General features: G+C 47.8%; 1 protein-coding gene across 7 annotated transcripts in view; it reads right to left on the bottom strand.

Annotated features, from left to right (window-relative positions):
• LOC132887230 (NACHT, LRR and PYD domains-containing protein 12-like) overlaps nucleotides 1-3,755 on the bottom strand; it is a 97,591-nt gene extending 93,836 nt beyond the window's left edge. For 6 of the 7 annotated variants that reach the window (XM_060922728.1, XM_060922732.1, XM_060922730.1 and 3 more), the window contains exon 1: nucleotides 3,218-3,652. The gene's annotated coding sequence lies outside the window, so the exon portion shown is untranslated. Of the gene's footprint in view, nucleotides 1-3,217; nucleotides 3,653-3,676 lie in introns of those variants that run through there. The other variant, XM_060922729.1, reaches the window with a different exon arrangement.
• Nucleotides 3,756-27,825: the final 24,070 nt, after the last annotated feature.

Here is a 27,825-nt window from a genome sequence, read left to right as displayed (position 1 = left end):
AGAATCTCTTTCGGGATTCCAACCCGGGAGATGACATGGAAGAGGGCCTCTGCAATACTGCGTGCTGAGATATTGCGAAGAGGCACCACTTCCGGGTATCGCGTTGCATAGTCCACCAGAACCAATATAAAGCGGTACCCACGTGTTGACCGGTCTAATGGCCCGACGAGATCCATCCCAATTCTTTCAAACGGGGTCTCAATTAATGGTAGGGGGCGCAAGGGCGCTCTTGGAATGGCCGCTGGATTACTAACTGGCATTCGCGGCACGCCGTACACCACTTACGGACGTCGCCGCGAATCCCCGGCCAATAGAATCGGGCCATTATCCGGGCGAGTGTCTTATCCTGCCCGAGGTGTCCAGCCATGGGATTAAAGTGAGCCGCCTGGAATACCAATTCCCGGCGGCTCTTTGGAATTAACAACTGGGTGACCCGCTCTTTCGTCTGAGTGTCCTGTGTCACTCGGTATAACCTATCCTTCAAAATGGAAAAATAGGGGAAGGGCGGGGTGGCGTTCGGCGGAAGCGTTTGACCATCGATTACTCTCACTTGGTCAAACGCGTGTCGCAGAGTCTCGTCTCGCGATTGTTCCAGTGGGAAATCCGCGAGGGATTCCCCAATAGAAAGAGGAGGGGCCGGGGGCTCCTCACTCTGTCGCGGAGATGACGTAGACGGCTCTGCGACCGCCGCTCCAGCCAAAGCGACACCGGGACCCTCCCCTATCAACCGGCAGGACCCACTCTTTACTAGGCGTGCCATCAAACCCCGAAATCCCGGCCAATCAGTCCCCAAGATCAAAGAGTGGGTAAGGCGAGGATTAACCGCCGCCTTCACTATTGATTTTGCCCCTCTGAAATATATGTGGACCGACACCAACGGGTAGCTGTGAATATCCCCGTGCACACACAACACCTTCACCCCTTGTGCTCCCCCCAATGCCTTGTCTTGCACCAGGCTTTGGCGGATTGAGGTCTGATTGCAACCTGAATCCACCAACGCCTGATATGTAGCCCCTTGTACACTTACCGGTATGCGATACGCTCCGGCCCGATCGAGGGCAGCCTCTGGCGCGTCGGGGATCCGCACCACCGCCCCCACCTCCATCGCTGCACACTGTTGCTGCAGGTGGCTCGGTTCCCCGCAGCGCCAGCAAACCGGCCCAGGCCTTCCCTCTGCAGCTGTGTTCTGAGGCTCACTCACCTGAGGGGGGGGAGAGACAGACACAGAAGGGAGAAACAGGAGGGCACCACGGGTGCGGCGGGCCGGCTGGGGTGGAGCCGGCCCCCGCCTCCGTGGTGGGGGAATGGGGCGAGGACGAGACACGGGAGGAGGGGGGAGAGAAAAAGAGAGAGGAGAGGAGAGAGAAGACGATGTCGGTGGTTGTCCTGCCGCCGGAACAGCCGCCAGATGATCCTCCGCCAGTCCCACGGCCTGATCCAGCGACGCCGGGCGGTGGCACTGGACCCACTCCGCGGTTCCGGCTGGTAAGCGGGCGGTGAACTGTTCCAGCGCCACCTGGTCGATGATTCCCTCGGCGTCGCGATCTTCGGCCCTCAGCCACCGCCAGCAGGCATCCCGGAGCTGCTGGCCGAACACGAATGGGCTGCCGACTTCCTCCATCCGCAGCGCGCGGAAGCGCTGGCGCTGCTGCTCTGGCGTGCACCCCACGCGCTGGAGGACAGCCCGGCAAAGGTCGGCGTAGGCCAGCCGGCAATCGGCGGGGAGCTGTAGTGCGGCCAGCTGCGCCTCTCCCGTCAGGAGGGGGAGGAGGCGCGCCGCGCGCTGCTCCATCGGCCACCCCGAGGCTTCTGTGACCTGCTCGAACAACGTGTTGAAAGCCTCGGGGTCGTCCTGTGGGCCCATCTTAGTTAAGGTGAGGGGAGACGGGCCCGCGGCCGGGGCGCTGGTGGACCCCGCCGACGCGAGGAGACGCCGGAACACCTCTCGATCTTCCTGTTGAGCCAGCACCAGGGCTTCGAAGCGGAGCTCCTGCTCCTTCCGGAGCGTGACGAGTGCCTGGTGCTGGCTCTGCTGAGCCGTGGCGAGGGCGTGGACCAAGTCCGCGAACGGGGAGGATTCCATGGGGCTGCAGGACTGATGCTCCACCTTGTCCCGGGTTTCAGCACCACTGTAGCGCGAATAGCGTGTGGGTGGAGCACAGAGGACGGCAGGACAGAGATCAAGGGTTTTCACAAGGCTTTATTGCCGAACTTTTCAGTTTAACAATGTTTTTAAACCAAGTAGGCAGAGAGACACACACACACACTGTCGGCTCTGCCGGGGAAGAAAACTCCCTTCCGCTCTCCCTTTCCCTCCTTAAGTAGGGCGGTTTACTGGGGAGAACACACACAAAACACAGGTTAATGACACTCAGGTGAAGCGATTCTGCCACTTACCTTCCCCAACTCCGCCCTCCTGTCACAGACCGGCGCTTGACCACGCCCCCGCTGCCACACAACCCTTATTCTCTGAACCGTTGATAAAAGTGAGCTTGTACAGAATGATAACAGCACCTGTCTGAGCCGGTTTGAGCCAGTGTCACGGTCTGATCGCGTGCTGGTATAAATTTACCATGCGCAGACCGATTTTTTTCCCCCGGTCAACTTCCAGGAAGTCTAAATTTACCATTTCTTGCTGCGATTTTGTACCGAGTGGACTAGTAGAACGCGAATTGTGACTACAGTTGTGATATTTGATTATCAGTAGACAAGCTGTTGAATATGGATGAGGAAACAATCATTTCCCAGCCACAAAATGAAGATCAGCAAAACACACAGTCCAAAGAGGCACGAGACCAGCGATTCGCCATTTTCAAAAGAAAGATGACCCAACTTACCTTCTTCCTCCAAACTGGATATACTTAAACAAATCAATATTCATGAAGATAAAGTTCATCATTCCTGGCTGCTGGCTGATCAGCCTACTTAGTGCATAAACTGGAACTAAAACACGGGTCATTCATTCATTCATTCATCAAGATAAAGTGAAAATAATTTATTTGTGGATGAAGTATGATCATAAATCTCCTATCATATTGGGCTGGTAAATTCTGACTAGGCCCAATGACAGCAGTCTAATTATACAAAGTTGGTAAATTTGAGAGAATAACTAAATTATTATAATCATGAAGAGTCTTACTTAAACAAATCAATATTCATCAAGATAAAGTGTAAATAATTCAAGTATGAACATCATATTAGGCTGGTAAATTCAGACCGTGACACCGGTGTTAGACTCGGGAAATCCGGTCCCCCTACCGGGGGGAGCTCCGCTTTCAGCCAGTGAGATCTCTAAATTATCATTATTAGTAATAATCTCTATCTGAGGGTGTCAGTGCTCTTCCGTGTGTTTCCTCTGCACCGTCACTCCAGTCGCTTCGAGGGATTTTGTTGGGATCATAACCGCTAATAAACTCTCATTTCCGCCGATATCTATCCTTCGCTTCTTTCTGACTAAGATTATCCAAGTAATCCGGTAGCAGAGCTTTTTTAGCTGCAGGTTTCTCCGGACAACAGCAACAGACGCCGGACATCTTCACTTGGCTTCAGTCTGTGAACAAAGTTGGCTTGTTCCCCAGGTATCGGGGAGCGACGGGGGAGAACGGAAACGTGACGCCACTGCAAGGGGCCAATACTTTCAGAGAGCTCTATTAAAGCTTTAGATGGAGAAACTCACCGGGTTTTAGTCTTGAAAAGGTTCGTTTTCTCCTCCACACCATACGGAGCTGCTGACTTTCACTTTCACTCTCTGCTCTGCGGGGGGAGGGAACACACACACACACACACACACACACTATGAACGGCCAGGGGCGGGCGGGGCCATTGCCCCTGGGCCTTGGGCCCTCCCTCTAGCCGTACAGGGCCCCACCCTTTGACATTCAGGCCCTCCCAATAAATGTGTCTAACGCGATTTCATTGGAAATTCCTTGAAACCTGCAAGTTTTCACATGATTACAGACTAGTTGACCGATATATCTCTCATTTTTGCTCCACATTCTTATCATGGTTAAAAAAATAAAATAAAAAACCCTATGAAATCAGGATAGTTGAGGCTTTTCTTGGATTTGAGATAACTGTGAACGCATCCGCTTCTGAACTGGAGGGCCAAATTATTAGCTGCATTGAAGGGGACAGCTTAGATCTCTCCAGATGCCGTGGACAGGGTTATGACGGCGCAGCGAACATGAGCAGAATTTATTCTGGTGTTCAAGTGAGAATAGCAGAGCAGGAGCCCCTTGCTTTGTACGTGCACTGTGCGGCTCATTGTCTGAATTTGGTACTGAATGATTCTGTCAAAACTATCCCAGAGATTAGACAGCTTTATGATGTGGTTGCCAACAGTGTTAAGAGATGGGCATTACTTGGCGACTTACTGAGCACAGAGAGCAGGGACATAACCTTGAAACGCATCTGCCCAACCCGCTGGTCCTCCCACTATGATGCGCTTGTTGCGTTAAAGTACAGATACGGAGACGTCGTTAAAGCTCTCACTTACAAGCGAGAAAATGAATTAACGAGATGAGGCAGATGCACTTAAAAAGGCCATTACTAAATTTCAGTTCATATTTTTAATCAGCCTTCAGACAAAGATTTTGGAGTGCACTAATGCCATCTCAAAGTTACTGAAGGAGAAGACCATTGATCTCCTCAAAGCGTCTGCATTATTGCAGAATGCTGTACGAACTCTACAGGAGTACAGGGAGCAGTTTGATGAGGCAAAGGCTTCCACTCTGGCATTGGCTGTGAAATGGGGCAGTCAAACGCAATTTGTAGCCATCGGGTTGAAAAAAGTGAAGCGCCACTTTGATCACCTTAGCGAAGACCATCGGCTTTCCGATGCAGAACATTATTTTTGGGTGAATGTGTTCTATGCATGCCTTGATGTAATCATTCAGCAGCTGTCATAAAGGTTTGTCAGTTTAAATCGGACTGCTCATTTGTTTGAGGCTATTCATCCAAATACACTCCAGCATGCCAAGGACGAGGAGCTATACGAAGTGGCCCGTCGACTGTGTGATCACTATAGTCGGGATATTGACTCCAGCTTTCCTGGTCAACTAGTGTCATTTAGGGCTTGTTTCAAGGAGCAGATAGCGAGACACACATCTGTGCTTAGCCTGGCCAGGTTGCTGGTAGTAGATCACCCAGCAGTAACTTCTATATTTAGTGAGGTGTGCACGGCCTTCTTGCTTTTTCTCACTCTCCCTGTCTCAGTTGCGACAGCAGAGCGCTCTTTCTCCAAATTAAAATTGATAAAAAATTATCTCAGGAGCGCAATGGGTCAAGAGAGACTCTGTGGATTGGCCATTTTATCAATTGAGAATGAGCGAGCAAGAGTGCTTAACATCCCTCAAATAGCCGACGACTTTGCGGAGAGCAAGGTGCGTCGAATGCCTTTTTAATGACAAATGCAGGTTTCCGTGTCGGCTTTGTAGTTGAAGACGCGCTTACACAATGAGGGTGTATCATTCATGATTGCTGGATTTTTTTGTTGTTGTTGTTTAGGCCAAGTTTACATTAGACCGTATCTGTCTCTTTTTCTTCGCAGATGCACTGTCCTCCCACCCCCATGTGACAGTCTTTCAATTCTACAAAAAGAGAACATGCAGTTACAAAAAATATACATGGAATACTAGGCCTACAAACAGTTAGACCAACCCTCCATTACAATACTACAGTACATTGGTACAGTGATGTACTGAAACATATATTTACTTAAAGTATACTGTGGTACAGTATATAGTATGTCATACAGTAATTGCTGTCAACATTTACATACTGTACTATAATATCAAAAAAGGTAATTACCTGTTCTCTTCTCTAAATCTTCGGATTATGGTGGACACAGTGAATCTATTGGTGTTTGGTTGTACCCTTTCTCCAGCCTCCCTCATGCTCATACCATGGACAAGAACATGGTCAATCACAGTAGCTCTGATATTACTCAGATATTACTGTTCTTTGTCTTCGCTGACCACCTCAACCTCCTCTCACACACAAACTCTTCCTCTCAGATTTCTATCCATTGTAGGGCCTCACAAACCAGTGCTCTCTGAACTGGCTTATATGTTCCCTCACATCATTAGCCAAATGTGTGATCAGTTTTGAGTTGTTGTGTTCAAGTGGTGACACCTGTGCTTTAATTGTGTTTGACTTTTGTCACCTGTGCTCACCATTATGCAGCACGGGTGCATCACAATGAAAATGTGTTGGCAAGTTGTGTCTAAATAGGTGAAAAGTGCTTATGGTTTTGCCAAAAGAGTGATTGATTCAATCAGTGGGTTCAGGCAACTGAGCATTTGGTTCAGACAATAGGGTTTAGTGTTTTAGCAATTAAGAAAAACTGTATTATCATCACAAAGTGTGCACATCTTTACACTATCAGCGTTTAGAGTTACACATAGATTTCAAATAAATTACAGATCTCTGTAGTTTTAATTTAGTTTTTATTGAGTCAGTGTAGAGGAATCAGCTGAGGTGGCTCGGGCATCTTTTTCGGATGCCTCCTGGACGCCTCCCTGGGGAGGTGTTCCAGGCATGTCCCCCCGGAGGAGGCCCCGGGGAAGACCCAGGACACGCTGGAGGGACTATGTCTCTCGGCTGGCCTGGGAACGCCTCGGTGTTCTTCCCGAGGAGCTGGCCGAGGTGTCTGGGGAAAGGGAAGTTTGGGCTTCCATGCTTAGACTGCTGCCTCCGCGACCCGGTCCCGGATAAAGTGGAAGAAGACGAGACGAGACGAGACGAGACGAGACGAGATGAGTCAGTGTAAAATGTCATTCACAAAACCTATGCAACAAGGTTTGACCAAAGCTTCTATGGTAAGCGGTCCGAACTGAGTTAATCTCACAGAATAAGGATGATAAGAAGCCGAGAGTTAACACTGTTGGGCCCATTATTTCTGCAGTAAGCTATAGTTTGCTTTGAAAACACTCTCTCATCTCATCATCTCTAGCCGCTTTATCCTGTTCTACAGGGTTGCAGGCAAGCTGGAGCCTATCCCAGCTGACTACGGGTGAACGACAGGGTACACAGGTTAGGTTAACTGGTGAAAACACTATAATAAATAGAAACACACTTCTCCTCATTGGGCCCAACATTTCACGGTTGGAATGAGGTTTCTAGCACAAAAACTACAGGAGGAGTTGGGTGCTAAACCTGTGGCAATAATAATAATAAGTGGAAGAAAAACATATGTGAGAGAACATACTGTGATTTCTGTCAGCAGCAATCACACAACTATCAGAAAGCAATAATGCATTTGCTTCAATCACACTAAGCTGCTGCTATTGAGTAAATATAACTTTATTTATAGTTTTAGCACAACAAATAAGGTTACATTTAATGAATGTCAACATATTAAATTTCTTTGTTTCTAAATATATAGATTCATAAAGAGCTGCTGTTGAGTAAATTTTACTATTTATCTATAATTGAACTTGCATATTACATAGTTAAGACTTATCATAACGCAAACCTATATGGCTGTTTAATGTTTATTGGCGCAAAAAAGATGAGATGTTGTAATAGAATATACAGTATAATAAAGTTTTTGTAACCTGTCATCTCGACTGCAAGTGCAGTTCTGCAGTGATTGTAGTGCTGCTGTAGGAGTGAAGGAGTAAGTCACCTCAACTACAAATACTAACAGCGCAAGGTTTTCAAAATCCATGATCTTCCCACATGAAGAAAATGAGAATATCATTGAGACAAACATTTACATAGCTGTTGAATTCTGGACTGTGATTGATCAGAAGGTGTTGATAAATTTTCTTTAGTATAAATATGCAGGTGATTTATAGAAAATTGCGCACACTGATTATCAAGAAATAGTCTGAATTTCTTGATAATGACCTCGAGCGACTCAGTAAAATGGCGGCCAATTGCTTCATCACTGTAAGTGAGGAAGATTTACAAATGATGAAAGAAAATGCTGTTACTAAAAGCACTAAAGATGCTGCAAAGTTTGGTCTAAAACTATTCAAAGGTGAGGTGGAATTGGGATTTACAGTGGTGCAGTAAATGACCAAGTATAATATTTTTGTCTCATTTGTTTAACTGGGTTCTCTTTATCTACTTTTAGGACTTGTGTGAAAATCTGATGATGTTTTAGGTCATATTTATGCAGAGATATAGAAAATTCTAAAGGGTTCACAAACTTTCAACCGCTACTGTATTTTATTGGCTTCAAAACAAAATATTTTATTTGGCGGCATGGATAAGTGACAAGTCTGCACCACATTGTTATTACATTTACATGCTGCTTTTAAAGTTTGAAATAAATTTACATTCTTTAAGACTATTTTTTTAAATGATCACCTGTGCATTTATAGTAGAAACTGCAGGCACTGTTCCTGCCATTCAGGTGAATGCTGCATGATGAGAAACCATTTCTTTTTCATCTCAGTGAGGTTTTATTGCTTAACATGGTACAGTTCACTTCTGTCTTCTCTGGAATTCATAAAGCATTCTTCTCTGTCAAACAGAACCTTTGACGAATAAAGAGTGATTGCAAACTGGCAGACAAATCCAAATCATGAAGCAGCTGCTATAGAAAATCTAATGGAAATCCTGTAGAAATTTAGTACCAAGTTTGAGAAGAAAAAGTTCTATACTGTAGATGAAAAGTTCTGAAAATAGATGAAGACAAATAGCTTTAAAAGTGTCATACATTCCTGTTTGTTATTTATTCATTTGTTTGGTCAATTCAATTTTATTGTCTAGGCAATTTCTGGGCATAGAGATTTGTTATATACTTTTTTTCACACATTTTGGTGTTCAAGATTTCAATTATATGACGAAGGCTGGTGCGTGCCTTTTTGTGAGGAAAGCTGTGGGCAATACCCTCAAAAACCCATGTGTAACAGATCCTGATGTGGGTGAAGCATAGAAGCACGGCAGGTGAGAGTTGGTGTTCACACAGACACTTTATTTTACTTTTTTTCTTTAGCTTTTCAGCTTTTCTCGCTTACACAGTCACACATGCAACACACACCTGTTCTGGTCAGGAGAGACTCTTCTCTGCTCTCCTCCTCCTTTTATGCTCCATCCCTGCAACACACACACACACACACACACACACACACACACACACACACACACACACACACACACACACACATTAATTGACACCAAGTGTAATGACTTAGCCACTTACCTTCCCCAACCCCGCCCTCCATTCACAAACTGCCGCTTGGCCACACCCCCATTGCCACATACCCCCACCGCCTGACTCAGGCCGGGGCGCCGAACCAGAAGCAGTCTACCCCCCCGATGGGACAGGAAGTCCGCCACCAAGTCAAGTCAAGTCAATTTTATTTATATAGCACATTTCATGTGGCTAACACAGACTCAATGTGCTGTAAAAGAAGAAAAGAATAAAATAAGATAAGATTAAAAACAGCACTAGACATATATAAAAAATATAAAAAAAATAAAATAATGACACTAAAATGTCATAAAACAATGTAAACAGGGTAAAACAATGTCAGCTCAATAGGAAAAAACAGGATAAAACAATGTAAACAGGGTAAAACAATGTCAACTCAACAGGGTAAAACAATGTCAACTCAACCAAAAGCTTGTGAAAATAAATACGTTTTAAGAGCCTTTTTAAAAGAGGGAGTAGACTGAGCTGACCTTAATTCCAAGGGAAGGGAATTCCAAAGCGTTGGGGCACAATAACTAAAAGCACCGTGAGCCATATTTGTGTTAATTCTGGGGACAGATAAAAGACTTTGACTAGATGACCTGAGAGAACGAGTTGGATAATAGTGAGGGATAATGTCAGAGATATAGGTTGGGGCTAGGCCATTTACTGCTTTAAAAGTGATCAGAAGTATTTTGAACTGGATTCTTTGTTTTACAGGGAGCCAGTGAAGTGATTTCAGAATTGGAGTGATATGGTCAAATTTAGATGTTCTTGTGAGTGTTCTGGCAGCTGTGTTTTGAATCAGCTGGAGTTTGTTAAATGCCTGTTTAGTAAGCCCAGCATACAGGGAGTTACAATAGTCAAGGCGACTGAAAATAAAAGCATGTACTAACTTTTCAGAGTCCTGAAAAGACAGGAAGCCACGTACCTTAGAGATATTTCTCAGGTGATAAAAGGCTGTCTTAGTAATAAGAGATATATGTTTTTCAAAATTAAGATCGGAATCGAGGGTCACACCCAGATTTCTGACATCATCACAAGGTTTTACCAGAAGGGGGGTAAAAAAGGTACAAAGATGTTCTCTGCGAGCCTTAGGGCCTACAACTAAAATCTCAGTCTTACTGTCGTTTAACAACAGAAAATTCTGAGCCATCCAGTTTTTAATGTCAGATATGCAACTAATTAGATCATTTACTGGACTGGGGTCGTCAGGGGAAAAAGAAATGTAAAGTTGGGTGTCATCTGCATATGAATGATACGAAATATTATGGCGCCGGATAATAGACCCAAGTGGTAACATGTATAAATTAAAAAGCAGAGGGCCAAGGATTGACCCCTGAGGTACCCCACCATCTGAGCCTCTGGCCTGTGGACCACCTCGTACTTAAACGGCTGGATGGCGAGATACCAACGGGTGATCCGTGCATTGGCATCCTTCATGCAGTGGAGCCACTGGAGTAGCGTGTGGTCTGAACAGAGGATGAAAGGGCACCCCAGCAGGTAGTATCAGAGGGCAAGGACTGCCCACTTGATGGCAAGGCACTCTTTTTTGATGGTGCTGTCCTTGCTTTCATGCATCGAGAGTTTATGGATGATGTACAGCATGGGGCGCTCCTCGCCCTCCACCTCCTGGGACAAAACGGCCCCCAGCCCTCTGTCCGAGGCATCAATCTGCAAAATATAGGGGAGAGAGAAGTCAGGGGAGTACAAAAATGCCCCCCCAACAGTGCAGCTTTTACCTTAGAGAACGCCTGTTGGCACTGCTCCATCCACTGGACCGGATCTGGAGCCCCCATTTTAGTGAGATCGGTTAACGGGCTGGTGACATCCAAACAATTAGGTATAAACCTATGATAATAGCCAACCAGCCCCAGGAGCTCTCACTCCCTTTTTGGTTTTGGGCCTCGGGCAGGCCGCAATCGCTGCAATCTTGTTAATTTGGGGATGCACCTGCCCATGACCCAAGTGGAATTCCAGATACTGTACTTCCATCTGCCCAATTGCACACTTTTTCAGGTTAGCTGTGAGGCCCGCTCGCCTCAGCGACTTTAGAATGGCCCTCAGGTGTTCCAAGTGCTGTGGCCAATCATTGCTGTAAATTATTATATCGTTCAGATAGGCAGCCGTGTAGGCAGTGTAAGGGTGGAGGACCCTGTCCATAAGCCGCTGGAACATAGCGGGTGCCCCAAACAACCCAAAAGGGAGCGTGACAAATTGGTGTAAACCAAACGGTGTGGAAAAGGCTGTTTTCTCTTGGGATAGAGGAGTCAAGGGGATCTGCCAATATCCCTTTGTTAGATCCAGTGTTGAATAAAAGCAAGCAGTGCCTAACTGATCAAGCAACTCATCAATGTGAGGCATTGGGTATGCATCAAATTTAGACACTGCGCTGACCTTTATATAGTCCACACAGAACTGGACTGAGCCGTCGGTCTTGGGAACCAGGACTACTGGGCTGCTCCAGTCACTGTGGGACTCCTCGATTATGCCCATTTCGAGCATGGCCATGAGTTCATACCAAACCACCTTTTTCTTGTGTTTGGGCAAGTGGTAAGGGCGTCTATGCACTATCACCCCCGGCGGCATTTCGATGTGGTGTTCTATGAGGTGGGTATGACCAGGAAGGAGTGAGAACACATCGGAAAATTCCTTTTGCAACTTGGCCACCTCCGTGAGTTGGGCCTGTGAGAGGTGGTTTCCACAAGGGACTGAAGTGGTCCGAGATGTTATCTTTTTCACCTCTGGCCCCAGCTCCGCCTTCTCTGGAACTACTGACGCCAATGCCACAGGGACCCCTCATTCCAGTGTTTTAAAAGTTTCAGGTGGTAAATTTGCAATGCCCTGCCCCTATCCGTTTGCCTCACCTCAAAGTCTACGTCCCCAACTCGCCGTGTGACCTTGAAGGGCCCTTGCCACTTGGAGATTAATTTGGAGCTCGACATGGGCAATAATATGAGCACTTTGTCTCCTGGCGTGAACTCTCTAAGTGCGTGCCCCTGTCATACAGCCGGGTTTGACATTCTTGTGCCTGCCGCAAATTCTCCTGGGTTAGGTGCGTGAGGATGTGGAGTTTTACGCGCAGATCAAGACCGTACTTGATTTTGGTTTTGCTAGGTGAAGGTCCCTCCTCCCAATTTCCTAGTGTAGGTACACAGCCCGTCTCTTTAAGAAACTACATTTCCCATCAGCCAACTTCCGCGTTGACCTACGTCACGCGTGGGCGGGATCACCAATGTCACATCCTACATGAAGGCATAAGAAACCCCAGAACTCCTAGCTCCGCCTCTTTTGGCGCCGTGATTCACCACGGACACAAGGAGGAATCGCTTGCTCCACCCGAGCAAACCCAAAAAGACATCTTTTCTTTTCTTTCTTGCAAGAATCAGAGTTTCGCGGTTTTCTTTGTTTACCTTTGGCCACAGTAGACTCTAAGATCGCACGATTTTAAACTCAGCTCGAGTTACAACCAGTTTTCCATTTGTTCCTTATAAGTACATACAACACTGCAACCCGGCAGTTATTTTAAAGTTAAGAAGTGATTGAATCCTTTTTAACTCAAAAGCTGTGCACAGTATTTAATCAGAGACTTTCTTTTCATCACGAGCAACCGTCGTCAGATCAAGAAGTTCTCTGCTCACGGAATCGATTCACAGAATCGACTCACATGCTCCACAACAGCGAACCTCCAAAGTCTCGGGACATCTTCTCATAATCTCGCATAGAAGCGAAATACTAAGTAAGACTGGCAAATGTTGGGCATAAAGACTAGTCTTAGGAATTAGCTTTTATTGAAGTAGTGTGAATTTAAACTCACGTTTAATTGTTACACTATAGACATGCAGCGTGTTGAATTGATTTATTGTTTTGTTTTAGTCTCTCAATTGTTTTAATAGATAGGCTGTGCATGCTTCTCTTTACTCCTACTAACATATTTAGTTCTCTTATTATACATCTTGACCGTATCAAGGTTTCAGGGAATTTGGTAATGTTATAAAGCTAGTGGATTAGCTGCTATGGCTAATTCTTCTATCTTATTAGCATCCAGAGACAACTGTATTGTCTCCAAAGGACGGCTAGGCCTTACCACGTGCTCAAACACACCTCTAGCTAGCTCCCCTTTGTCTTAGCTTAGCCACACGAGGTTAATACAGGCCTACCCGAGCACATGGCACTCCTCCCCCCCACCCACACACCTTTAGCTAGCAACCAAGCTAGGCCTCCATCACACACACACACACACACACACACCTCACTGTTTGTATATATTTCAACTGCCATTATTCATTTTTATCTTTGTTAGAATAAATTCATTTATTATTGAAACTGTGTCTTTGTTTGTTGTGTCTAACAATATCTTTGAAGTCCCCAATCTCCAAGAATTCTAAAAGGTGCATATGATTTATGTAATATGGTAAGTGGTCATAATAATTTAGAATATACCATAATTTGGCTGTTTGGTAATTTATTATTAAGCACCAAAATTAATGGTATGATTCATTTTGAATGATTCACTTTGAATGATTCACTTTGAATGATTCACTTTGAATGATTCACTTTGAACGATTCAAATGAGACTAATTCAATTTAATTATTAACCTTCAGATTTAATGAGACTGATTTAATGAGAATGATCACTCAATTACCCAATGCACCTACACTAGGGATCTGAGATACCCTACATAGTCAGCCTTGGGTTTTGAGTCCCAAGTTACCGGATTGGCCACAAGGAGGGCATGTAGGAGTCTTGGGTAAGGAGAGGTTCTGACTGGCAGGGGGAGGCTGATGCAAGAGCTGCTCCTCTGTTCGCTGGTGAGAGCTAGCCAGTGGTTGTGGCAAAGTGGATGTGGCAGAGTTGATTTACACTGGAAACAGCCAACTACAAGTAAGCTACAGCACTGTGTTAGGACTTGGACTGTTTTGGCCTCTAGAGGCCGCTGTTATTTCCTTTTCGTGTCATATTTATTTTGGCCTCTAGAGGCCGCCACTGTTCCTGTGTTTTGTGTTTTTTTTTGTTAATTGCCTGTTAGTCCTAATTATCTTCACCTGTGTCCTTAATTAGTTTGTGTATTTATACCCCTGAGTTCAGTCCTCTTGTCACGGAGTCTTTGTGCTGTTATGTTTATCTCCAGTTTCCTTTGTACTGTGTTTTGTGGATCTTCTGAGCTTTTGCATTTTTGCCTTTTTCTTTTTGAATTATACTCTTTGTTTTTTTTTTTTGTTTTGTTTTGCCCTGGATTGTATATAGTGTACATAGTATAAATAAACCTTTTGTTACTTTTTCTACTTCCGCCTCACGCCTCTGCATTTGAGTCATTCCCCTGGTGGCCTAGTGGGGGTTTGCTGGATCATCACACCAACGAACCAGGTTCGAATCCCAGCAAAACCCTAACAGAAAGACTCCGTCATGACCGACTCAGCAGAGGCTGCTTCAACTGTCTACCTGGCCAACCTTCAGGGAATTATGGCAGCTTTGACACGCTTTGGAGCGACCATGGACGCTCATGGACGTACGCTCACCAACCAACGTGAGGCCCTTGCTCGCCACGAGGAACTGCTTCAGCAAATTGGGAAAACCCTGGCACAGCTGACATCTCTGCCTGCATCTCCTGCTCCTGATCCAGTTCCTGCTCCTGATCCAGCTCCCACTCCTGCTCCAGTGCCTCCTGCCATGCTGCCTTCTTCACCTCGCGAACCCAGCCTTCCTGCACCACAGAGGTATGACGGCAAGCACAGTGAGTGCCGAGAGTTCCTTACCCAGTGTCAACTCACCTTTGAGCTTCAGCCTACCACCTACACTACGGATCGCCGCAAGATTGCCTTTGTGATCACCTTATTAGCTGGTAAGGCGCGAGCCTGGGCTACTGCTATCTGGCAAAGACAGGGACCTGAGTGCTTTGATTTCCAGCTGTTTTCTGAAGAGATGCTTCGGGTCTTCGATCAGGCAGACATCAGTACCGACGCAGCCTGAAAGCTCATGTCCATCCGGCAAGGAGGAAGCGTCGCAGATTACGCCATCTCGTTCCGAACACTCGCAGCAGTAAGTGGATGGAACGAGACTGCCCTGGTGTCAGCCTTCCACCATGGTCTGTCTGACCCCATCAAGGACGGTCTGGCCTCTATTGGATGCCCAAGTGACCTCGAAACCCTCATCTCACATGCTATTCGTCTGGACAACAGGATGAGAGAACGCCACCAAGCCTTGAGCCCCCCCAGCCTCCCTACCTCTACCTGGAGACCATCTACCTCCTTCAGTGACTGTCCAGAACCCATGCAAGTGGGTCGTACTCGCCTCTCCACATCTGAGAGGGAGTGTAGAAGGAGGGACAAGTGCTGCATCTACTGTGGCAAGCCTGGTCACTTCCGAGCATCATGTCCCGAACTCTTGGGAAAAGGACCGCCCCGTCCAGCCGAGGGAGGGTTGTGACGGGGCCTACCCTCTCTCCCGGACTCCCTGGCCAAGGAATCTACATCCCGGTCTCCATCTCCTGGGGTGAGTCTGTCTACTCTTGTCAAGCTTTGATAGACTCAGGGGCGGCTGGGAACTTTATGGATATTCACTTCGCCCAAAGCATCAATATACCTACTGCACCTCTTGAAGTCCCTCTGTCTGTGTCTGCCCTCGATGGCCAAGCGTTAGGTGATGGAAGAGTCACCCAAGTTACTTCTCCAGTCTTCCTCCAGTCTCAAGGTCACAAGGAAGAAATATCCCTGCACCTGATTCCTTCACCTGAGTTCCCAGTTATTCTAGGCCTTCCTTGGCTTACTCGCCACAACCCTCGCATAGACTGGGTAACAAGCCAGGTTGTGGAATGGGGCCCTGCATGCCATGCCTCTTGTCTGCTCTCTAGCTATCCTGTGTCTCCTGCCGAGCCCCCTGATCTCACCAAGTTATCTCAAGTTCCCACAGAGTACTGGGATCTCAAGGAGGTATTCAGCAAGAGCAGGGCCGCCGTTCTTCCTCCGCACCGGGCCTACGACTGTGCCATCGACTTGCTCCCTGGGACTACCCCTCCTCGTGGCAGACTGTTTTCCCTCTCTCAGCCAGAACGCAAGGCTATGGAGGAATACCTCAAAGACGCCCTGGTCTCTGGGTTCATTCGACCCTCCACCTCACCTGCTGGTGCCGGCTTCTTCTTTGTCGGCAAGAAGGATGGGGGGCTTTGACCATGTATTGACTACAGGGGCCTGAACAAGATCACTGTGCGCAACCGATATCCCCTTCCGCTGATGTCCACTGCTTTCGACCTGCTCCAAGGCGCCACCGTCTTCACCAAGTTGGACCTACGGAACGCATACCACCTCATCCATATCCGACAGGGAGATGAGTGGAAGACTGCCTTTAACACCCCGTCTGGGCACTACGAATACCAGGTGATGCCCTTCGGACTCACCAACGCACCAGCTGTTTTTCAGGCCCTAATCAACGACGTCTTAAGGGACATGATTAACCTGTACGTCTTTGTCTACCTCGATGACATCCTTATCTTTTCCAAGACCGTGCAGGAGCACCGCCACCATGTCCGCCAGGTTCTCCAGAGGCTGCTACAGAACAATCTGTTCGCCAAGGCCCAGAAATGCGAATTTCATGTTCCTGAGGTCTCCTTTCTGGGATTTATTGTACGGACAGGCCAACTCCAAATGGACCCTGCCAAGACCCTGGCCGTCCGGGACTGGCCTACTCCCAAGTACGTTAAGGAGGTTCAGCGGTTCTTAGGATTCGCTAACTTCTACCGCAAGTTCATCAGGAACTTCAGTTCTGTGGCAGCACCCATGTCGGACCTCACCAAAGGGACAGGTGGATCTTATGGCTGGTCTCCTCAGGCAGAAAAGGCGTTCAAAGACCTCAAGGCCCGCTTCTGCATGGCACCCATTCTGGTCCTCCCGGACACCTCCCAACCATTCATCGTGGAGGTGGACGCCTCGGACAGTGGTGTCGGCGCGGTACTCTCTCAACGTTTGGAAGGAAAGCTGCACCCCTGCGCTTACTTCTCCCACCGCCTGAGTCCTGCGGAGTCCCGGTACGATGTGGGGGATCGAGAACTGCTAGCGGTCAAACTGGCCCTTGAGGAGTGGAGGCACTGGCTGGAGGGAGCACAACATCCATTCCTGGTTTGGACTGACCACAAGAACCTGGAGTACCTTCAGCAAGCCAAGAGACTGAACCCTCGACAGGCTAGGTGGGCCCTGTTTTTCAGTCGGTTTGACTTCACCCTCTCGTACCGTCCCGGCTCCAAGAACACCAAACCTGACGCACTGTCCAGGCTGTTCTCTGCCACTAACAGGGAGAATGAAGTCGGGCCTATTATCCCGGTGTCCCGGATTGTGGCCCCTGTCCGCTGGGGTATTGAGGAGGCTGTTCTACGAGCCCAACGCCAGGACCCCGGTCCTGGGACGGGGCCACCGGGCCTCTTGTACGTCCCACATCAAGCCCGGGCCAAGGTTCTCCAGTGGGGTCACTCTTCCCCTCTCACCGCCCACCCGGGAGCTCGGAGGACCCTGGACTTCCTGAAAAGACGCTTCTGGTGGCCTAACATGGAGCAGGAAGTAAGGTCATTTATCCTGTCCTGTGAGGTTTGCACCAGAACCAAGAACCCACGACAGCGTCCCCAGGGTCTCCTGCATCCTCTGACCATTCCCTGGCGTCCCTGGTCCCACGTGGCAGTCGACTTCATCACGGGTCTCCCTGAGTCACAAGGTAACATGGTCATTTTGGTCATTGTTGACAGATTCTCCAAGGCCTGCCGCTTCATACCTCTGTGCAAACTCCCCTCTGCTCTTGAAACAGCGAAACTTATATTTAATCATGTCTTCCGAGTCTTTGGTCTTCCACAGGACATCGTCTCAGACCGAGGGCCCCAGTTCTCCTCCCGAGTGTGGCACGGGTTCTGCAAGGTCATCGGAGCCACTGCCAGCCTCTCCTCTGGGTTTCACCCACAGTCCAATGGTCAGACGGAGAGGCTCAACCAGGACCTGGAAACCACCCTGCGAGGCCTGGCTATGGATAACCCGACATCGTGGAGCACCTGGCTGCCATGGGCAGAGTACGCCCACAACACCCTGCAGTCATCGGCCACCAAGCTGTCGCCATTCCAGTGCCAATTCGGGTTCCAGCCACCTCTGTTCCCGGACCAGGAGGAGGACGCGGGGGTGCCCTCGGTCAACCAATATGTGAGACGGTGTCGCAAGACCTGGAGCAAGGTCAGGAAGACCCTCATACAGACCTCCAGAACCAACCAGACTCAGGCCAACCGCCATAGAAGACCTGCACACACTTTCCGCCCTGGGCAGCGCGTTTGGCTGTCCACTAAGGACCTTCCGCTGCGGGTGGAGAACCGCAAGCTTGCTCCTCGCTACATTGGCCCCTTCAAGGTGGTGCGCAGGGTGAACCCTGTCTCCTACCGGCTCCAGTTGCCCCGGACTCTGAGGATCAACCCCACTTTCCATGTTTCCCTGTTGCGGCCTGTACTGACGTCTACGTATGCCCCTGCCCCTAGGAACCCCCCACCCCCCCGCATCTTCCAGGGGCAGACTGTGTTCACTGTGCATCGCCTGCTTGACTCCCGCCGGGTCCGCGGCGGGTTGCAATATCTGGTGGACTGGGAGGGCTATGGTCCTGAGGAGCGCTACTGGGTTCCTGCTCGGGATGTCCTGGATAAAGAACTGTGTCGGGACTTCCATTCGGCCCATCCGGATCACCCTGGGAACGTCAGGAGACGCTCCTAGGGGGGGGGTCCTGTTAGGACTTGGACTGTTTTGGCCTCTAGAGGCCGCTGTTATTTCCTTTTCGTGTCATATTTATTTTGGCCTCTAGAGGCCGCCACTGTTCCTGTGTTTTGTGTTTTTTTTTGTTAATTGCCTGTTAGTCCTAATTATCTTCACCTGTGTCCTTAATTAGTTTGTGTATTTATACCCCTGAGTTCAGTCCTCTTGTCACGGAGTCTTTGTGCTGTTATGTTTATCTCCAGTTTCCTTTGTACTGTGTTTTGTGGATCTTCTGAGCTTTTGCATTTTTGCCTTTTTCTTTTTGAATTATAGTCTTTGTTTTTGTTTTTTTTTGTTTTGCCCTGGATTGTATATAGTGTACATAGTATAAATAAACCTTTTGTTACTTTTTCTACTTCCGCCTCACGCCTCTGCATTTGAGTCATTCCCCTGGTGGCCTAGTGGGGGTTTGCTGGATCATCACACCAACGAACCAGGTTTGAATCCCAGCAAAACCCTTACACACTGAGCTACAGCTACAGCACTACATGTCACTTACCCCTGTGGCAAAGCCACCCAACCCAAATGACACAGAATTATCTACAACGTCAACATTTACCTCAGATATGTTGAAAAATTAACAAGAAAATACCTAAATTAAACTGTAATAACATTTAGCATCAAACTGCTAACAAAGTGACAGTGGAAATGACATAGAGTCATCCAGAACATCAATATTTACCTCAGATGTGTTGAAAAATTAATAGGAAAATATTTAAATTACACTGTAATAACATTTAGTATCAAACTGCTAACACAGCTAGCATGGAAATGCTAGGGTTTTGCTGGGAATCGAGCCCAGATCACTGGTGTAGTGATCCAGCAAACCCCCACTAGGCCACCAGGGTAATAATTCAAGTACAAAGGCGTGAGGCGAAAGTAGAGTATCAAAAAACAGTTTATTTACAATATATACACTATATACAATCCAGGTCAAAAAAACAAAAAGTATAATCCAAAGGTTGAAAGTCCAAAAAATGAGAAAAGAAGAGGCAAAATGCAAAATGCTCAGAAGATCCAAAAAGGTAGTCCAAAGTCCAAAGAAAAGAACAGGCAAAAGGCAAAACGCTCAGAAGATCCAAAAGGGTAGAACAAATCCAAAGAAAACAAAATACCAAAAAATACAAGAGCATAAGCAAGGTACACGGGACAGAGGAAACAAACCATAGGTAGCACAAAGACTCCATGACTAGGGACCAAACTGAGGGAGTATATATACACAAAACTAAATGGGAAACAGGTGACACTAATGAGGACAAACAGGCAATCAACACAAACACAAAACACAGGAACAGTGGCGGCCTCTAGAGGCCAAAACAAACATGACAAGATAAGGAAATAACAGCTGCCTCTAGAGGCCAAAACAGTCCCAGTCCTAACAGGACCCCCCCCCCCCCCCCAGGAGCGTCTCCTTACGTTCCCAGGGCGATCCAGATGGGCCAAATGGAAGTCCCGACAAAGTTCCTTATCTAATACATCCCGAGCGGGGACCCAGCAGCGCTCCTCAGGGCCATAGCCCTCCCAGTCCACTAAATATTGGAGCCCACCGCGGACCCAGCGGGAGTCAAGCAGGCGGCACACAGTAAACACAGTCTGACCCTGGAGGATGCGGGGGGGGCAGGGGATTCCTAGGGGCAGGGGCATACGTGGACGACAGTACGGGCCGCAACAGGGAAACATGGAATGTGGGGTTGATCCTTCGCGTCCGTGGTAACTGGAGCCGGTAGGAGACAGGGTTCACCCTGCGCACAACTTTGAAGGGACCAACATAGCGAGGAGCAAGCTTGTGATTCTCCACCCGCAGCGGAAGGTCCTTGGCAGACAGCCAAACCCGCTGCCAAGGGCGGAAAACATGGGCAGGCCTTCTATGGCGGTTGGCCGGAGTCTGGTTTGACCTGGAAGTCTGGATGAGGGTCCTCCTGACCTTGCTCCAGGTCTTGCGACACCGTCTCACATATTGGTTGACCGAGGGCACTCTGGCGTCCTCCTCCTGGTCCGGGAACAGAGGTGGCTGGAACCTGAATTGGCACTGGAACGGCGACAGCTTGGTAGCCGATGACTGCAGGGTGTTGTGGGCGTACTCTGCCCATGGCAGCCAGGTGCTCCATGATGTCGGGTTATCCATCACCAGGCCTCGCAGGGCGGTTTCCAGGTCCTGGTTGAGCCTCTCCGTCTGGCCATTGGACTGGGGGTGGAACCCAGAGGAGAGGCTGGCAGTGGCCCCGATGAGCTTGCAGAAGCTGTGCCACACTCGGGAGGAGAACTGTCCTATGGGATGTCCTGTGGGAGACCAAAAACTCAGAAGACATGATTAAAAATAAGTTTGGCTGTTTCCAGAGCAGAAGGGAGTTTGCACAGTGGTATGACGCGGCAGGCCTTCGAGAATCTGTCGACAATGACCAATATGACAGTGTTACCTTGTGAGTCAGGAAGACCCGTGATGAAGTCGACTGCCACTTGGGACCAGGGACGCCGGGGAATGGGCAGGGGATGCAGGAGGCCCTGGGGACGCTGTCGTGGGTTCTTGGTTCTGGTGCAAACATAACAGGACAGGACAAATGACCTCACTTCCTTATCCATGCTCGGCCACCAGAAGCGTCTTTTCAAGAAGTCCAGGGTCCTCCGAGCTCCCGGGTGGGCAGTGAGAGGGGACGAGTGACCCCACTGGAGAACCTTGGCCCGGGCTTGACGAGGGACGTACAAGAGGCCCGGTGGCCCCGTCCCAGGACCGGAGTCCTGGCGTTGAGCCCGTCGGACGATCTCCTCAACACCCCAGCGGACAGGGGCCACAATCCGGGACACAGGGATGATAGGCCCAACTTCATTCTCCCTGTTGGTGGCAGAGAACAGCCTGGAAAGCGCGTCAGGCTTAGTGTTCTTAGAGCCGGGGCGGTACGATAGGGTGAAGTTAAAACAACTGAAAAACAGGGCCCACCTAGCTTGTCGTGGGTTCAGTCTCTTGGCTTGCTGAAGGTACTCCAGGTTCTTGTGGTCCGTCCAAACCAGGAATGGATGTTGCGCTCCTTCCAGCCAGTGCCTCCACTCCTCAAGGGGCAGTTTGACCGCTAGCAGTTCTCAGTCCCCCACATCATACCGGGACTCCGCAGGGCTCAGGCGGTGGGAGAAGTATGCACAGGGGTGCAACTTCCCCTCCGAGCATTGAGAGAGAACCGTGCTGACACCACTGTCCGAGGCGTCCACCTCAACGATGAATGGTTGAGAAGTGTCCGGGAGGACCAGAATGGGTGCCGTGCAGAAGCGGTGCTTGAGGTCTTTAAACACCTTTTCCGCCTGAGGAGACCAGACATAAGATCCACCAGTCCTTTTGGTAAGATCTGACATGGGTGCTGCTATGGAACTGAAGTTCCTGATGAACTTGCGGTAAAAGTTAGCGAATCCTAAGAACCGCTGCACCTCCTTGATGGACTTGGGAGTGGGCCAGTCCCGGACGGCCAGGGTCTTGGCTGGGTCCATTTGGAGTTGTCCCGTCCATACAATAAATCTCAGGAAGGAGACCTTGGGGACATGAAACTCTCATTTCTGGGCCTTCACAAACAGATTGTTCCATAGCAGCCTCTGGAGAACCTGGCGGACATGGTGGCGGTGCTCCTGCAAGGTCTTCGAAAATATTAAGATGTCATCGAGGTAGATGAAAACGTGCTGACTGATCATGTCCCTCAAGACATCGTTGATGAGGGCCTGAAAAACAGCTGATGCGTTGGTGAGTCCGAAGGGCATCACCTGGTACTCGTAGTGCCCTGACGGGGTGTTAAAGGCAGTCTTCCACTCGTCTCCCTGTCGGATACGGATGAGGTGGTATGCGTTCCGTAAGTCCAACTTGGTGAAGATGGTTGCGCCTTGGAGCAGGTCGAATGCTGTGGACATCAGCGGAAGGGGATAGCGGTTGCGCACAGTGATCTTGTTCAGGCCCCTGTAGTCAATACATGGTCGGAGCCCCCCATCCTTCTTGCCAACAAAGAAGAAGCTGGCACCAGCAGGTGAGGTGGAGGGTCGAATGAACTCAGAGACCAGGGCATCCTTGAGGTATTCCTCCATGGCCTTGTGTTCTGGCTGAGAGAGGGAGAACAGTCTGCCCCGAGGAGGGGTAGTCCCAGGGAGCAAGTCGATGGCACAGTCGTAGGCACGGTGCGGAGGAAGAATGGCGGCCCTGATTTTGCTAAATGCTTCTTTCAAATCCCAGTATTCTGTGGGAACTTGAGATAACTCGGTGAGATCAGGAGGCTCAGTAGACAGGAGACACAGTAGAGCTAGAGAGCAGACAAGAGGTATGGCATGTAGGACCCCATTCCACAACCTGGCTTGTTACCCAATCTATATGAGGGTTGTGGCGGGTAAGCCAAGGAAGGCCTAGAATCACCAGGAACTCTGGTGAATGAATCTGATGCAGGGATATTTCTTCTTTGTGAGCTTGAGACTGGAGAAAAACTGGAGAAGTAACTTGGGTGACTCTTCCGTCACCTAAAGCTTGGCCATCGAGGGCAGACACAGACAGTGGGATTTCAAGAGGAGCAGTAGGGACATTGATACTTTGGGCAAAGTGGATATCCATAAAGTTTCCCGCTGCCCTGGAGTCTAACAAGGCCTGACAAGAGTGGACGGACTCACCCCAGGAGATGGAGACCGGGATGTAGACTCCTTGGCCAGGGAGTTCGGGAGAGATGGTAGGCCCCATCACAACCCTCCCTTGGCTGGACGGGGCGGTCCTTTTCCCGAGAGCTCGGGACATGATGCTCGGAAATGGCCAGGCTTGCCACAGTAGATGCAGCACTTGTCCCTCCTTCTGCGCTCCCTTTCAGCTGCGGAGAGATGAGTACGGCCAACTTGCATGGGCTCTGGACAGTCACTGGAGGAGGTAGACGGGCTCCAGGTCGAGGCAGTGAGGCCGGAGAAGCTCAGGACTCGGCGGCGCTCTCTAATCCTGTTGTCAAGATGAATAGCATGTGAGATCAGGGTTTCGAGGTCACTTGGGCATCCAATAGAGGCCAGGCCGTCTTTGATGGGGTCAGACAAACCATGGTGAAAGGCTGAAACCAGGGCAGCCTCGTTCCATCTGCTGATTGCTGCGAGCGTCCGGAACGCGATGGCGTAGTCTGCGACGCATCCTCCTTGCTGGATGGACATGAGCTTTCTGGCTGCGTCTGTACTGATGTCCGCCTGATCGAAGACACGAAGCATCTCTTCTGTAAACAGCTTGAAATCAGAGCACTCAGGGTCCCTGTCTCTGCCAAATGGCCATGGCCCAAGCTCGTGCCTTACCAGCTAACAAGGTTATCACAAAGGCAATCTTGCGGCGATCCGTAGTGTAGGTGGAAGGCTGGAGCTCAAAGGTGAGTTGGCACTGGGTAAGGAACTCCTGGCACTCACCGTGCTTGCCGTCATACCTCTGTGGTGCAGGAAGGCTGGGTTTGCGAGGTGAAGGAGGCAGCGTGACGGGAGGCACTGGAGCGGGAGCAGATGGTGGAGCAGGAGCCGGATCAGGATGAGGTGATGCGGGCAGAGAAGTCAGCTGTGCCAGGGTTTTCCCAATTTGCTGAAGCAGTACCTCGTGGTGAGCAAGGGCCTCACGTTGGCTTGCAAGTGTTCGTCCATGGTAGCTCCGAAGTGTGTTAAAGAAGCCATAATTCCCTGAAGGTTAGCCAGGTAGACTGTTGAAGACACCTCTGCTGAGTCGGTCATGACAGAGTCTTTCTGTTAGGGTTTTGCTGGGAATCGAACACGGATCGCTGGTGTAGTGATCCAGCAAACCCCTACTAGGCCACCAGGGGAATGACTCAAGTGCAGAGGCGTGAGGCGAAAGTAGAGTATCAAAAAACAGTTTATTTACAATATATACAATCCAGAGAAAAAAACCAAAAAGTATAATCCAAAGGTTCAAAGTCCAAAAAATGAGAAAAGAAGAGGCAAAATGCAAAATGCTCAGAAGATCCAAAAAGGTAGTACAAAGTCCAAAGAAAAGAAAAGAACAGGCAAAAGGCAAAACGCTCAGAAGATCCAAAAGGGTAGAACAAATCCAAAGAAAACAAAATACCAAAAAATACAAGAGCATAAGCAAGGTACACGGGACAGAGGAAACAAACCATAGGTAGCACAAAGACTCCGTGACTAGGGACCAAACTGAGGGAGTATATATACACAAAACTAAATGGGAAACAGGTGACACTAATGAGGACAAACAGGCAATCAACACAAACACAAAACACAGGAACAGTGGCGGCCTCTAGAGGCCAAAACAAAATGACAAGATAAGGAAATAACAGCTGCCTCTAGAGGCCAAAACAGTCCCAGTCCTAACAGGAAATGCCACAGAATTACCTACAATGTTAACATTTACCTCAGATATGTTGAAAAATTAATAAGAAAATACCTAAACTAAACTGTAGTAACATTTAGCATCAAACTGCTAACACAGTGACAGTGGAAATGAGATAGAGTCATCCAGAACATCAACATTTACCTCAGATGTGTTGAAAAATTATGAAAATGTTTAAATTACACTGTAATTACGCTTAACATCAAACTGCAAACACAGTGACAGTGGAAATGACACAGAATTACCTACAATGTTAACATTTACCTCAGTAATGTTGAAAAACTAATAAGAAAATACCTACATTACACTGTAATAACATTTACTGTAGCATCAAACTGCTAACACAGTGACAGTGGAAATGACATAGAGTCATCCCGAACATCAATATTTACCTCAGCTGTGTTGTTGTTATGAAATTTAAAATCACCTAATTTTGATTGTGTCACTATAGACATGGACAATGAGATTAAAGCATCTTCAATAACAGTGCAAACAACATGTAGAGAGAGAGAGACAGAGAGAGAGAGAGAGAGGAAAGGGAAAAAACTGGAGGGGGGGGAGTTTGTAAGGGGGGGTAAGGTGCACAGTCGTGAGGTGTATGTGTTGTGTTACACATTATGGAGTGAGGTATTGCTCATTGCACATATAAAGTATTGCACAGAGAGAGTCACATTATAAATTATTGCACGAGAGAGTCATATTATAAAATAAAATATTACACATTTATGAAGTATTGCAAGGCAAGGTAAGGTACCATAGGTGCACAGACTTGAGGTGTATGTGCCACTTTGTCTCCTGGCATGAACTCTCTAAGTGTGTGCCCCTGTCATACAGCCGGGTTTGACGTTCTTGTGGCTGCCACAAATTCTCCTGTGTTAGTTGAGTGAGGATGTGGAGTTTTACGTGCAGATCAAGACCGTACTTGATTTTGTTTTCTTGAAAAATTAATAAGAAAATACCTACATTACAGTGGAATAACATTTACTGTAGCATCAAACTGCTAACACAGTGACAGTGGAAATGACATAGAGTCATCCAGAACATCAACATTTACCTCAGATGTGTTGAAAAATTAAAAGGAAAATATTTAAATTACACTGTAATAACATTTAGCATCAAACTGCTAACACAGCAAGCATGGAAATGCCACAAATTACCTACAAAGTCAACATTTACCTCAGATATGTTGAAAAATTAATAAGAAAATACCTAAACTACACTGTAATAACATTTAGCATCAAACTGCTAACACAGTGACAGTGGAAATGACAGAGTCATCAAGAACGTCAACATTTACCTCTGATGTGTTGAAAAATAATTACGAAAATACTTAAATTACATTGTAATTACACTTAATATCAAACTGCTAACGCAGTGACAGTGGAAATGACACAGAATTACCTACAATGTTAACATTTACCTCAGATATGTTGAAAAATTAATAAGAAAATACCTACATAGAATAGAATAGAATGCCTTTAGTGACACTATACACATGTACAATGAGATTAAAGCATCTCCAATAACAGTGCAAACAGCATGTAGAGAGAGAGAGAGAAAGGAAGGGGGGGAAACCGGGGGGGGGGTGTAAAGGGTGGTAAGGTGCACAGTCGTGAGGTGTATGTGTTGTGTTACACATTATGGAGTGAGGTATTGCTCATTGCACATATAAAGTATTGCACAGAGAGAGTCACATTATAAATTATTGCACGAGAGAGTCATATTATAAAATAAAATATTACACATTTACAAAGTATTGCAAGGCAAGGTAAGGTAGGTGCACAGACTTGAGGTGTATGTGGCACTTTAAAATTTAAAATGGCACATTTAATATGGACTGTGGCAAAGTGGAAAACTGTTCTGTGGTCAGACAAATCAAAATTTGAAGTTCTTTATGGAAATCAGGGACGCCGTGTCATTCGGACTAAAGAGGAGAAGGACGACCCAAGTTGTTATCGGTGCTCAGTTCAAAAGCCTGCATCTCTGATGGTATGGGGTTGCATTAGTGCGTGTGGCATGGGTAGCTTACACATCTGGAAAGACACCATCAATGCTGAAAGGTATATCCAGGTTCTAGAGCAACATATGCTCCCATCCAGACGACGTCTCTTTCAGGGAAGACCTTGCATTTTCCAACATGACAATGCCAAACCACATACTGCATCAATTACAGCATCATGGCTGCGTAGAAGAAGGGTCCGGGCACTGAACTGGCCAGCCTGCTGTCCAGATCTTTCACCCATAGAAAACATTTGGCGCATCATAAAACGGAAGATACGACAAAAAAGACCTAAGACAGTTGAGCAACTAGAATCCTACATTAGACAAGAATGGGTTAACATTCCTATCCCTAAACTTGAGCAACTTGTCTCCTCAGTCCCCAGATGTTTACAGACTGTTGTAAAGAGAAAAGGGGATGTCTCACAGTGGTAAACATGGCCTTGTCGCAACTTTTTTGAGATGTGTTGTTGTTATGAAATTTAAAATCACCTAATTTTGATTGTGTCACTATAGACATGGACAATGAGATTAACTTAACAACACTTAACATCAAACTGCTAACACAGTGACAGTGGAAATGACA

Source organism: Neoarius graeffei, chromosome 5 (genome assembly GCF_027579695.1).
Source record: "Neoarius graeffei isolate fNeoGra1 chromosome 5, fNeoGra1.pri, whole genome shotgun sequence".
Taxonomy (NCBI): Eukaryota; Metazoa; Chordata; class Actinopteri; order Siluriformes; family Ariidae; genus Neoarius; species Neoarius graeffei.
This window is presented reverse-complemented; position numbering and strand designations above follow the sequence as displayed.